The sequence below is a fragment of the Octopus bimaculoides genome, chromosome 4, assembly GCF_001194135.2.
Source record: "Octopus bimaculoides isolate UCB-OBI-ISO-001 chromosome 4, ASM119413v2, whole genome shotgun sequence".
Lineage (NCBI taxonomy): Eukaryota > Metazoa > Mollusca > Cephalopoda > Octopoda > Octopodidae > Octopus > Octopus bimaculoides.
The window spans coordinates 79164571-79177133 of record NC_068984.1 but is presented as its reverse complement, the minus strand read 5'-3'; the positions used below and the strand labels follow the sequence as shown (position 1 = coordinate 79177133).

Genomic DNA, 12563 nt, shown 5'->3' with positions numbered 1-12563 from the left:
ATATATATAAAGCATGTATATTATATATATATTGCATAAATATGGCAAAAACACCTTGCAGACTGCAATAGTCAATAAAATCATTTAACATTTTCTTGTTTCATCCAGTGGAGCATTGGAGTCGACGTAATCGTTAGCACGCGGGGCGAAAGGTTTAGCGGCATTGCCTTTCATCCCTTTTGGGGTCGATAAAATAAGTACCACAGCATGACCGTAGTCTAACACAATTTAAAAAGTTAACTCTATTAGATTGGGATTATTGTTTTTGCACTACATGATACTTTTAAAATAATTTGCTCACTTGTTTTGTTGTTTGTTTTTTCTCGCTTTATTACATTTTTTACGAACGCAAAGAAAGGTTTAGCGGCATTTCGTCTGCCGTTACATTCTGAGTTCAAACTCCGCCGTGGTCGACTTTGCGCACTGAGATCGATGTAATCGACTAGCTCCCACCCACCAAATTTTAGGCCTTGTGCCTATAATAGAAAGGATTATTATTATTATTACTAACAGAAAAACCGCCCTCCAGACGATTTTCTGCTGGCATGTGTTGGCAATATTGATATCATACATACATATAGATATGATACATAAGTTACAGAGTAAACTCATGAATTGAACAAAGACTCTAGTTTTTTCTGTAATTAGTAAAATAATTCAAAATACATTTAAAAAAGACGATAATGTAAATTGTAAACGAGATGAGACTGTCAAGGGAAAATGTTCATGAATCTTCTTCTCTTGAGTGAATTCGAAAATAAATCCTCTGGTGGGAATTAATGAATTACATTCACCAATATGAAGAGTTGAGTTTTGCTATATTGTTGTTTCATTATATTCACTTATAGATGTCTTAAGTGTTTCTAGTGTCCTTTTCCTAGCAATTAAAAAGAAACTTAAATACATTTCTATTAAAAGAGAGTGATGAACGTCTCACATCACTGTAGAATTTTTTTGTTGACACAACTGTTAGCAAATGGACCATTTCATTTATCGCGGTTAATATTTCTATATTTTCTTTTCTTTATGCTCTTGATAATGCAACATATATCTGACCATGTGCGAAGAATTGTGTTGGGAGATATTATTGACTAAATAATTTCAAAGTGGTACCCCAACATGACCGTAGTTTAACACAATTTGAAAACTTAAAATCCTATTAGATAGGAATTATTGTTTTTGCACTACATGATACTTTTAATAATAATTTGCTCACTTTTTTGTTGTTTTTTTCCGCTTTATTACATTTTTTACGAACACAAAGAAAAGCTATTTGTTTACATATGGAATTCAAACAGAAGTTGACATGAAAAACAGAAGCGAATCTGTTATAATTTATGTATGATATACAAATAAACTTTATAGTTTGAAATTTTTTAAATATTCTTTTGTAATTTTTTCAAAGTAATATGACTTTTTTTTAATAACGTGGGGTGGTGGTGGTGGTGGTGGTGGTAGGAAACTGGACATTGTCCCGCACTTCTTCAATCATTATAATATAGATTTGGCGAGCTGGCAGAATCGTTACCGCGTCGGGAAAAATACTTAGTCGGCATTTCGTCAATCTTTATGTTCTGAATGCAAATTCCACCGAGTTCGACTTTGTCTTTCATCCTTTCTGAGTCAATAAATTAAGTACCAGTGGAAGACTGGAGTCGATGTAATTGGCTAGTCCCTGCCTCCAAAATTTCAGGCCCCTTGTGCCTTTAGTAGAAAGGATTATTGTTATTATTATTATTATCGTTCAGTAGTTTTATTTTTATAACGTGCTTTTACTTCACTACCGAGCGCAGCTCTGTGCGTCTTGGGTATGTGCTGTGGTTTGCTGTGATGCTCTTATGGTTACTGTATTGAAAGTGTTTTGCGTAGGATGTGTGCAGTGCCCAGTAGTGCAATTTTCTGTATGTTATATATATTTGTAAGTCCTGGTGTTTTTGTTGTGTATTTGTCTGAATATTTTTTTATTATACCTAAGGCACCTACTATGATAGGAATCGTTTCTGTTTTTAGATTCCACATTCGAGTTACCCCTATTTCCAGGTCTTTGTATTTTGAAAATTTTTCCATTTTTTTTAGGGAAACGTTGTCATCTGCCGGTATTGATACATCAATTAGAAAGCATTATTATTATTATTATTATTATTATTATTATTATTATTATTGCTACCAGAAGGTAGGACCAATTCACTTCTATAGGCGGTTGCAGTACTGTAGTTAACAAATACCGTTGCCCTTTAAGCCGAGATATGCTCTAAACACACCATGTATAATCATCCATATCATTGTTATTCAGCGTTACACCCTAAATTGTCCAGTACTTTTCGTTTCCCAAGAAAGAAAAGTGTGATTTAAGTCGGCTCAAAATGACATATTTTTGTCAGGTTGTAGTGCTCAGCTTAATGTTCTTGAGAATAGCATATATATCCTGCAGTGTGGTACGTCCCTTTCCAATGGAATACCCCAAGAAATTTAGTTTTCTTTAATAGTTAAAAAAAAACAACTTATTAATTCAATGAATTATAATTATTTTAAATATGAATAGTGAAGGATTTTTAAAAATTGAATTGTTTACACCCTCACACCTTTGTCAAATTTAATTAAGAGTTATTGTCCTATTTCAACCTCAGCATCCTACTTATACTCGGAGTAATTAACCTCAAGTGATTTGGTTACCTTTTACAAATCCTACTCATAGTTATTTTCTTCTTCTTCATTAAATTCAATAAAATTTTACTCAACAATTTTTCTGAAACTATTAAGCGTCATTTCCATAATGAATGAAGTATAGAATATGGAAGAAACGGGAAATTAGAACAGGAAAACATTAGAAAGCGAAGTGCAATATCAGAGACATGTTTCTACAGTTAAGGTTTATGATTACGAAAGCGCCACCTGCAAAACAGAACATTGCTTGTAAATGTCGGATAACAGGACAAATGAAAAGCGTCAAAAGGAGGACAGCGTTTGAAGAATCTTTAAGAAATCCTTTTTATAAGGCGAGATCAAAGTAAGTAGCATGACTTCATTGTTACACGTGAAGAAGCATGGAAGTCGAAAGCGGAATTCATTGATTTACATAAATATTCAGGAACTATTTATTTATTTATTTATTTATTTATTTATTTATTCTTCTTCTTCTTTTTCTTTTTCTTTTTCATTTTCATTTTCATTTTCATTTTCATTTTCATTTTCATTTTCATTTTCATTTTCATTTTCATTTTCATTTTCATTTTCATTTTCATTTTCTTTATCTTTATCTTTATCTTTATCTTTTTCTTTTTCTTTTTCTTTTTCTTTTTCTTTTTCTTTTCCTTTTTCTTTTTCTTTTTCTTTTTTTCTTCCTCTTCTTCTTCTTCTTCCTCTTTTTTCTTCTTCTTCTTCTTCGTCTTCTTCTTCTTCTTCTTCTTCTTCTCCTTCTCCTTCTCCTTCTTTTTCTTTTTCTTTTTCATTCTCTTTTTCATTTTCTTTTTCTTTTTCTTTTTCATCTTCTTCTTCTTCTTCTTCTTCTTCTTTTTATTATTATTATTATTATTATTATTATTATTATTATTGCGTCGTCGTCGTTGTCGTCGTCGTCATCGTCATCATCATCATCATCATCATCATCATCATCATTTATTTATTTATTTATTTATCTATTTTCCTTTCAAAGCGGGCGAGACGGTAGAACTGTTAACGCACCGGACAGAAATGTTTAGCAGCATTTCTTCTAGTTTTACGTTCTCAATTTAAAATGCCGCCGAAGTAGACTTTGCCTTTCATCTTTTCTGGGTCGTTAAAATAAGTACCAGTTGTGTACTGGAGGTCAAAAATGTTGACCCGGTGCTAAAAATTAGAAATAATTAGACTTTGATCTTTTTCGTTTCGTAGATTAAATCTTTTTTTATTACTTGAAAAGGTATCAAATAACTTCGAAGCATCATAAAATATTACAATTTCGTATCGAATATGTCGAAATATATCAATGCTTATGAACTTTTCTTATTAAATGAGGAACTGAAATTCCTTAGGTTTATATTCCTCATAAATATTTTTGTTTTCGTAAATCAAAATTAAATAAGAAATAGATTCTAAATTGAAGAATTGGGCTCTTAATTTGATTCCTATTGTTAGTAAAACCAGCGTTCCAAAACTGATGAATACAAGGGAAATTTTGGCCCCCTAAATAAATATTGATTTCAAAGGCCAGCAATCTTCGGGGAGCGGGTAAGTCAATTACATCGACCCCAGTGCTTAACTGGTACTTATTTTACGAACCCCGAAAGGATAAAAGGCAGAAGACCTCGGCAGAATTTGAACTCAGAATGTGAAGACGGACGAAATACCGTTAAGCATTTTGTCCGACCTGCTAACAATTCTGCCAGCTTACCGCCATGGTCCTTAAATAAATATTGGGGAAAATGTTTGCCCACGAGTGATTATAAGGGGAATTTTTATTGACGAGAAGCCAAACTAACATCTACACCCAAATAATTCTTCTTCATCAGGGTGTTAGACAAATGTCAAGCAAATAATTCACCCGCCTACTTTCACTCCTCAGAGACTCCTCCCGCAGAAGACTTGGTTCCTCATGAAAGAAATATTATTTTAAAATCCATATCAGCCCTGATTAAAAGACGTTCCGACCACAGTCACTTCCATTGCTTTTTAATATAAATTTCAAACTTTGGCACAAGACCAGTAATTTTTTTAGGTGCGAGGATAAGTCGATTACATTGACCCCAGTACCCAACTTATCGTTCCAGAAAGGATGAAAGTCAAAATCTACCTCGGCGGAATTTGAACTAAGAACACGAAGACAGAAGAAATGCCGCTAAGCTTTTTGCCCGGCTCAGTAACGATTCTGCCAGCCCACATCCTTCAATTGCTTTTTGATATCAAGGACTACATCATCGAATTTGTTTTCCCTTTTTCTTTAAGACAGTAGGGTGTAATAATTTGAGGGAGATTTGACTTCTATTAGTAAACAGGTCGAGCGACCACATAAAAACATCTTTGTTAATATTAGTTTTTCGTATGAGGTCTTCATTTCCGTTAAAACTTCTATTAAACAAACAATGAATAGTTCTTCCTACTAAAAGTACAAGGGCTGGAATTGTGGTGGGAGGGGCCAAGCATTTTGTCCGATTCGCTAGCTTGCCACTTTTGCGAGAATGAATAATATTTACAGACGCATAAGAGTAATCCTGATTCTCTTACGTAGAAAAAAAAAAAGATACCAGAACGAAGATCCTTCAATAATATGCTACCATTAGAGCTTCGTAGTTTAGAAGGCAAACAAATATAAATAGATTTATTATGTAAGGTTATTTGATTGATTAGAAAAGCCTAACGTTCTAAAACCACCTTTAAATGATCCATAGGTAAAAAGAAAAGAAAAAGAAAAATGAAAATTATAAACCAACGTATCTAACATGAAGAAAGATATGTCTTCTGTCATATTTGTTTTTCTCAAAACATAAATAATGCAATGTCTTGACGATGTTGGAAAAAGCAACATAACCTGATGTGGCATGGTCACACACAGTATTATATAGATATCGTAAATTGGTTACAAAGTAACACTTTACGGTTTATTCAAGCGCATAAAATGTCTAGCTAATAGCCCAGAAACACAATGTTATGGATGGCTGCCATTCGAGTGGACTTTATCACTAAACTGCAACCGAATCGTTCAGATATAAGAGATCTTAACTGTTTGGAAATTGATCTTACTGATGCTTTGAAAGATATTTTTGCTGTTGTCGTTGCTCAAAAAGGCAGATGAATTATAGATCAAGCACTTAATACAATATGTTGTTCTTGGTGTTGCTCCCGTTGGAGGTGTTGTTTCAAGTCCATCCGGACCTACCAGATCTGTGACCAGAGTTGTTCCAGCAGCAGTAGCGTAATTGAAAAAGCGTAGCGAGGGAAGTGGAGCAAGGGTAGCAGAGCGAGGGAAGCGGAGCGAGGGAAGCGGTTTACCCAGGTGACACTTTTACAAGGGCGGCACTTTTGGTTTTGCTGTATTGCTGGATTGCAGCGGCAAAATCATGGACTGCCCCTGGCGGCACACACACACACTAGCTACACTACGGTCCAACAGCGATAAGCTTGTAAATTTTTTTCAGGCAGTTCATCTATGACTACATTATTTAATTGTTTTTTCATACGTTATTTCTAATCGATTGAATACTCATGTTAGTTTGAGAAAATTTGAGTTGCTTGGTGTTGTTCAGACCCTGGTAAGCCCTGATAATATAGATCAGTGGTCCTCAACAGGGGTCTATATGGACCCTTGACGGTCCATAAAAGATTTTGTTGCTAAAGTTTATGTGCAATAAATTGGTTATACTTCTACAATATACACAATATTTTAATAATTTTTTGTACAACTCCTAATAATATTTCATTATAAAAATACAATCCGTTTATTCTTTTTCTTGTTGCAGTCATTTGACAGCAGCCATGCTGGAGCACTGCCTCAAACGGTTTTTTAGTCGAAGAAATCGACACTCAGGACTTATTCTTTGTAAGCCTAGTACTCATTCTATCGGTCCCTTTTGCCGAACTGCAAGGTGACGGGGACGTAAACACACCAACATCGGTTGTTCAGCGATGGTGGGGGAACAAACACAGACACAAATAACAAATACATAATGCATATATATATATATATATATATATATATATATATATATATGCATACGACGGACTTCTTTCAGTTTCCGTCAACCAAATTCACTAACAAGGCTTTGTTCAGCCCAAGGTGTCACGCATTGGGACTAAACCCGGAACCATGTGGTTGGGAAGTTAGCTTCTTACCACACAGCCACGCCTGCGCCTATAATAAGAATTTTTAAAACATTGAATAGCTCTGAGAGTCCAGTGGATTAAAATAGGAATCAAAGGTTGTCCATCAGCCAAAAATGGCTGAGAAACGCTGATGTAGACCTTACAAATAAAGGCCTGCAAGACATAACCATTCCTCCTCGTTGTCAGACATAGAATATCTGTATCCATGACTTATAATTTCTTTTTTCTTTATTTTTCTTGACTCCTAAGACTCCTTAGGTCGGTTACCCGGTTTCCTTGGCGTATAAGTGGCCGCGATCACCACATTCTCACTGAGTAGGATGTCAGTTCATTACAGGGGTTAAGGTCAGTAATTTTAAAGGGAGGGGATAAGTTGATTACATTGAGCCCAGTACTTTATTGGTACCTTATGTATTGACCCCAAAAAGATGAAAGGTAAAGTCGACCGCGGCGGAATTTGAACTAACTCAGAACGTAAAGAGTAAGAAGAAATGGCGCTAAGTTTATTCGTCCGACGTGCTAGCGATTCTGCCTGCTCGCCGCCTTTCTATCCCTCCTCATATCTTTTCTTTATTTAATATGGTACACTGTGAACTGAAAGTGGTTTGGCTGTTATTTTCAGCAGGCTCAGTATCCATATAACAGGTACATTTCGCAAGTTTTTTCAGAGTCAATTCCATTCACCTGAATATTTAAAATTTCGGCTCTGCGAGGATGAATGGCAAAATATTTCTCTGAGATTTGAACCTAGAGCATAAACATACCTAACAAGATATCAGAAAGTATTCTGAAAATTCCAAGTCTTTATGTGTGTGCGTGTGTGAGAGAGAGGCGGGGGTCACTCAGTGTCTGAAGTCAAACCTTAAATGATTCCGACAATATCTTGTTTGGACCAATCATATTCAAGCAAAGTATATTACTCCACCCACATTAGCTGCAATTCTTTCATTTCTTTGGTTGGTTGACTTCGCAATTTTGCTTCTTTTTATATCCTATCAATTTATCGCTTACATCTCTTTTTTATGCACATTTCACTATTTCTGTCTTTACTTTGCGTCTCCTTACACACACACACACACACACACACACACAATATTCTCTCTCTCTCTCTCTTTCATAGTCTCTGCATTTCTTTTTCTTTTTTCTCCTCCTTTTAGTCACCGTTCTCTCCTCTTGTTCTATTTCCATTAGAGCATAATGTTTTTCTCTTATGCATATTCCATTAGTCTTTAATATTAATATCATTATGCTTCTATCTCTAAGAACATGGCATTTGTATTAAAAAATAACGCTCATTTTTATTCTACTAAATAATATAATAATTATGCATGTTTGTCAATATACACAACGTTTGTCAATATTCACATATCATCATCATCTGCATATTGTATAATCTTTTCTACTCTAAGCATAAGGCTTGAAATTTGGGGGGAAGGGGGCCAGTCGATTAGATCGACTCCAGTACGCAACTGGTACTTAATTTATCGACCCCGAAAGGATGAAAGGCGAAGTCAATCTCGGTAGAATTTGAACTCAGAACGTAAAGATAGACGAAATACTAGTAAGCATTTCGCCCGGTGTGCTAACGTTTCTGCCAGTTTGCCGCCTTCGGAAGCAATTGCGAACGTTGTAGTAAAGCAAAATCTTCCGTCAAGACAAAAACAGCCCCCAATTGTTATTTAAGTTTTACGAGTGGCTGTTGAAAAGTTTCTGGCTTTTGGTAAAAGAAAATATGAGAGGATCAGTTTAATTATGATTTTATTCAACATATTACCCTCTCCAGTTCATACACTTATGGCAGCAGTCCTTCAGCTTTTCTAAGTCCTGTAAAAGAACTCGGAATGTTGGGCCTCCAATCAAGCCTTTGGTGATAACCCTTAAAACCAGGAACTTTTCAGCACCCCCTCGTAATGTCTGAATGTTAAGATCACTCTCGACCAATGATCCACCAGGGTATCCATAAAATCTTCGAGGTAGTCAGAGGAGGGTGTATTAAGGACCATGAAAGGAGAGGATTGCAATATATGCATTTAGTATGGTTGAATGGTCAGGAAATTCGCTTCGCAGTCACAGGGTCTCCGGTTCGATCATGTCTTGGGCAAATGTCTTTTATCATAATTTCTGGTCGACCCAAGCCTTGTGAGTGGAACTAGGTAGACGTAGACAATGTGAAAGCCCGTTCGGTTGATCATGCATGTAATACATGCTATTCATGGCATTGATGACCATGTTCCTAAATTAGACATAATTATTAATCTGGAATAAGGCAGCGAGTTGGCAGAAAAAAGGCGGCGAGCTGGCAGAAACGTTAGCACGCCGGGCGAAATGCTTAGCAGTATTTTGTTTGTCTTTACGTTCTGAATTCAAATTCCGCCGATGTCGACTTTGCCTTTCATCCTGTTGGGGTCGATAAATTAAGTACCAGTTGCGTACTGGGGTCGATCTAATCGATTGGCCCTCTCCCTCAAAATTTTGGGCCTTGTGCTTAGAGTAGATAAGAATTATTAAACTGGAATTTCGAACCTAATTTAATATGGAAGCTTTTATTTGATAATAGATAATGAATAACCGAAGGCGTGGCTATAGACACAGGCGTGGCTGAGTGGTAAGAAGCATGCTTTCCAACCACGTGGTTACGGGTACAATCCCAGTGTACGGTCCCTTGGTCAAGTGTTTTCTCCTATAGCCTCGAACCGACTAAACCTTGTGAGTGAATTTGGCAGACGGAAACTGAGAGAAGTCTGTCGTATGTGTGTGTGTGTGTGCATGTCTTTGTGCCTGTGTTCGTCCCCCGCCACTAGCACCGCTTGACAACCGGTGTTGGTTTGTTTACGTCCTCATAAATTAGCGGTTCGGCAAAAGAGGGACTCATAGAATAAGTATCAGGCTTAAGAAAAAATAAGTACTGGGGTCGATTTATTGACCCAAAATTCTTCAATGCAGTGCCCCAGCATGGCCACAGTGTAGCGATTGATTGAAACAAGTAAAAAAAAAATGCAATGAAAAGAAAAAAAGAACCCATTAAGAAGTTTTGTCTCCTAAGATCTGAAGCGATCTCAGACGTTTTTGTATCAAAAGTTTCTCTATTCTAACGTTGAGGTGTTTTGTGCTGTGCTTTCCGCCCATGTCAGCGATGATAAAGCAGATTTGCGATGATCAAAAGTATAGCAGACATAAGCAATCCTATTTGTTTTTGTTGTTTTTTTTTTCCTTTTGAGACAGCGTATCTGTGATAGTCCTTATAGCAACTGCTTTTGTTGTTGTTGTTGTTGTTGTTACTGCTGCTGTTGTTGTTATGATGTTACTATCAGCTGCAGAACAGATCTGATAAAACAGATCGATGCTCAAAAACAAGACTATCCCATCTTTCGTTTTCGAACATTGCATCTAGGCATCCATTACACAATGTAGCCTTCGGGTTTCTTTTGCTTAAGACAATAAGACAGGATTAGAGAGAGATTATGCTGTGCTCCTGTTTTTGACAGGTCGAGTAACTGCTCAAACCCGAGAGCATCTTATAGTTCGTGGTGTGTGTCGTTACATGTGGAACTTACTCCAGCTCTTTTTTCTCTATCTCTCTCATCACCCACACAAACCATTTTATTCCCCTATCTGTTTCTCCTACTCTTCCATTACCACTGCAAACCACTTTATACCACTCGCTGTCTGTTTCTCTTTATACATCTGTGTAAACCACTCCTGTCTATACCATCCCTCTTACTCTCCTCTCGAATTCTCCCTAGATATATTTCATTATGTTTTGCTTTTTTTTCTGTTCTAAGGCGGCGAGCTGGCAGAGTCATTAGCGCGCTGGACGAAATGCTTGGCAATATTTCACCTGTCGCTCCGTTCTGAGTTCGAATTCCGCCGAGCTCCAGTTTATCTTTCATCCTTTCGGGGTCGATAAATTAAGTACCAGTTGACGACTGGAGTCGATGTAATCGACTCATCTCCTCCCCCAAATTGCTGCCCTTGTGATATTTGAAACCTTTATGCCTTGCTTTTTCTTAATACAAAGGACAAAGAAATATTGTGGTGTTTACTTGCTTCTCTTGATGTTTCAACTTCAATTTCCATCGAGGTCGGATTTGCCTTTCCCGTTTTGTCATATTTAATCGACTCATCCGCTCTCTAGAAACGAGTAATTCTTGTGTCTTGGTTAAAAATTAATTTGTTATTAATATTGTTATTTTGAGGGTGATGAGCTGGCAGAATCGTCAGCACGCCGGACAAAATGCTTAGTGGCATTTTGTTCGTCTTTACGTTCTAAATTTAAATTCTGCTGAGGAGGACTTTGCTCCCCACCCCCCACCATTAGGAGTCGATAAAATAAGTACCCGGTGATGATTGATGTCGATGTCCTCGACTTGTCTCCTACCACTAATATTGTTGGTCTTGTGCCCGAAATTTTTGAGGAGGGGGCTAGTCGATTAGATCGACCTCAGTACGCAGCTAGTACTTAATTTATAGACCTTAAAAGGATGAAAGGCAAAGTCGACCTCGGCGAAATTTGAACTCAGAATGTGCAGACAAACGAAATATCGCTAAGCATTTCGGCCGGCATGCTAACGTTTCTACCAGCTCACCCACTTCTTTTTCCTTTTAATAATCTTTTCTACTCTAGACACAAAGCCCGAAATTTTTGGAAAGGGAGCTAGTCGATTAGATCGACCTCAGTACGCAACTAGTACTTAATTTATAGACCCCAAAAGGATGAAAGGCAAAGTTGACCTCGATGGAATTTGAACTCAGAACGTTGCGGCAGATGAAATACCGCTGGACATTTCGCCCTGCATGCTAACGTTTCTGCCAACTCGGCGCCTTTCTCTTTCTTTGTAATAATGAACAGTTAATTCTCTAAACATTTTTCCAAATTACAGTATTGAACTTAACAACCTTTACTAATCAGAAAGAAAGCAACCTGAAGCTGTTCTATTATTCAGCCTTAGACCAGAGACTGCAATCATTTGATATTCATGTCAGATAAGAAAAGAAGGTCTGGATTCAGAAGGGTAACGATAATTAATCCTGTGGTTTCGATTTTCCGCAAGAGGCACATTGCAATCGTAGGCATCCTGGGATCGATAAGATAGATGCAGAATTGAGAGAATTTGAACTCATGTAACACGATCCTTGGAAGGAAGCATAATAAATCAATAACAACAATAGCAGAAGTAGCAACAACAACAATAACAACATCAAGAATAAGAGGAACAACAACGAAAATTTCCTGTTATAAGTTGGAAGATGCAGTAAAAATAACTGTTGCTATGAATGAATTAGGGATAGCAACAGAAGTTCTAGCAATTGTAAATAGGTATATGTCACATGTCAACTAGATGCAACAGGAAGGAAAAGACTGTGCAAATATGCATACGTGCATATGTGCAAATATAAGTTACAGTTTTTGGTGAGATAAAACAATTATGGGAATAAATATGAAACGAAATGAAATAAGGGAATATTATTTATGTACATTTGAAATTTGTGCACATATTTACACACATGCACATTCGAATATATACAAATACAGTCGCATACACGGACAGATATTTAGATACACATATATAACCACACGAATAATTAATGATGTTCAAAAATAAATAGAAATGCATACACACACACGCACACATACATATGCATATATATATATGCACATGTTTATTCATGTATCTTCGTATAAAGCGAACGTAGTATTTCTCCACTGTATAGTTTGGCTGAGCAAACAGCGAGGAAATCTGTTAACCAATTTAATGTTCATATATATA

At 36.5% G+C, this 12563-nt stretch overlaps 1 protein-coding gene across 2 annotated transcripts in view; it reads right to left on the bottom strand.

The window, feature by feature from the left end:
- The window catches only part of LOC106883964 (beta-1,4-N-acetylgalactosaminyltransferase bre-4), a 1180207-nt gene that overhangs the window by 1099122 nt on the left and 68522 nt on the right, over positions 1-12563 (bottom strand). The gene's annotated exons all lie outside the window — the stretch shown is intronic.